At 41.8% G+C, this 1,986-nt stretch overlaps 1 protein-coding gene across 8 annotated transcripts in view; it reads right to left on the bottom strand.

Moving 5' to 3' along the window:
* LOC112161615 (WD repeat containing planar cell polarity effector) overlaps nucleotides 1–1,986 on the bottom strand; it is a gene marked incomplete in the record, with an annotated part of 80,745 nt that overhangs the window by 5,789 nt on the left and 72,970 nt on the right.

Genomic DNA, 1,986 nt, shown 5'->3' with positions numbered 1-1,986 from the left:
TGTTGAGGTGGTGCCACATCTCTGCTGCTCAACAGTAGCTGAGATGGGCTCCAGCAACCCTGAGATCTCAAAATAAATTCATCAATTTAGAAGTTGGATGGATGATGGATGGATGATGGATGAACTGATGGATGATGGATGAACTGATGGATGAACTGATGGATAAACTGATGGATGAACTGATGGATGATGGATGGATGATGGATGAACTGATGGATGAACTGATGGATGGATGATGGATGAACTGATGGATGGATGATGGATGAACTGATGGATGATGGATGGATGAACGATGGATTAACTGATGGATGGATGAACTGATGGATAGACTGATGGATGAATGATGGATGAACTGATAGATGGATGATGGATGAATGATGGATGAACTGATGGATGATGGATTAACTGATGGATGATGGATGGATGAACTGATGGATTGATGGATGGATGAACTGATGGATGGATGATGGATGGATGATGGATGAACTGATGGATGAATGGTGGATGAACTGATGGATTGATGAACTGATGGATGAAGTGATGGATGAATGATGGATGAATGATGGATGAACTGATGGATGGTTGATTGATGAATGATGAATGAACTGATGGATGATGGATGAACTGATGGATGATGGATGGATGAACTTATGGATGAACTGATGGATGAATTGATGGATGGATGAACTGATGGATGAACTGATGGATGGATGAACTGATGGATGGATGATGGATGAACTGATGGATGATGGATGGATGATGGATGAACTGATGGATGAAGGATGGATGAACTGAGGGATGGATGATGGATGAACTGATGGATGGATGATGAATGAACTGATGGATGATGGATGGATGGATGATGGATTAACTGATGGATGGATGAACTGATGGATAGACTGATGGATGAATGATGGATGAACTGATAGATGGATGATGGATGAATGATGGATGAACTGATGGATGGATGATTGATGAATGATGGATGAACTGATGGATGATGGATTAACTGATGGATGATGGATGGATGAACTGATGGATGAACTGATGGATGAACTGATGGATGGATGGATTGATGGATGAACTGATGGATTGATGGATGGATGAACTGATGGATGGATGAACTGATGGACGGACTGATGGATGAACTGATGGATGGATGATGGATGAACTGATGGATTGATGGATGGATGAACTGATGGATGGACTGATAGATGAACTGATGGATGATGAATGGATGATGGATGAACTGATGGATGAACTGATGGATGATGGATGAACTGATGGATTGATGGATGGATGAACTGATGGATGATGGATGAACTGATGGATTGATGGATGGATGAACTGATGGGTGATGGATGGATGATGGATGGATGATTAATGAACTAATGGATGGATGATGGATGAACTGATGGATGATGGATGGATGGATGATGGATTAACTGATGGATGGATGAACTGATGGATAGACTGATGGATGAATGATGGATGAACTGATAGATGGATGATGGATGAATGATGGATGAACTGATGGATGATGGATTAACTGATGGATGATGGATGGATGAACTGATGGATTGATGGATGGATGAACTGATGGATGGATGATGGATGGATGATGGATGAACTGATGGATGATGGATGGATGATGGATGAACTGATGGATGAACTGATGGATGGATGGACTGATGGATGAAGTGATGGATGAACTGATGGATTGATGAACTGATGGATGGATGATGGATGAACTGATGGATGAACTGATGGATGGATGGACTGATGGATGAACTGATGGATTGATGGATGGATGAACTGATGGATGGATGAACTGATGGGCGGACTAATGGATGAACCGATGGATGGATGATGGATGAATGATGGATGAACTGATGGATGGATGATAGATGGATTAACTGATGGATGGATGATGGATGGATAAATTGATGGATGGACTGATGGATGAATGATGGATGAACTGATGGA

This window comes from Oryzias melastigma, linkage group LG15, assembly GCF_002922805.2.
Source record: "Oryzias melastigma strain HK-1 linkage group LG15, ASM292280v2, whole genome shotgun sequence".
In the NCBI taxonomy this organism is placed as follows: Eukaryota; Metazoa; Chordata; class Actinopteri; order Beloniformes; family Adrianichthyidae; genus Oryzias; species Oryzias melastigma.
Note: the sequence above shows the minus strand (reverse complement) of the source record. Positions and strands in the feature narration are given on the sequence as shown.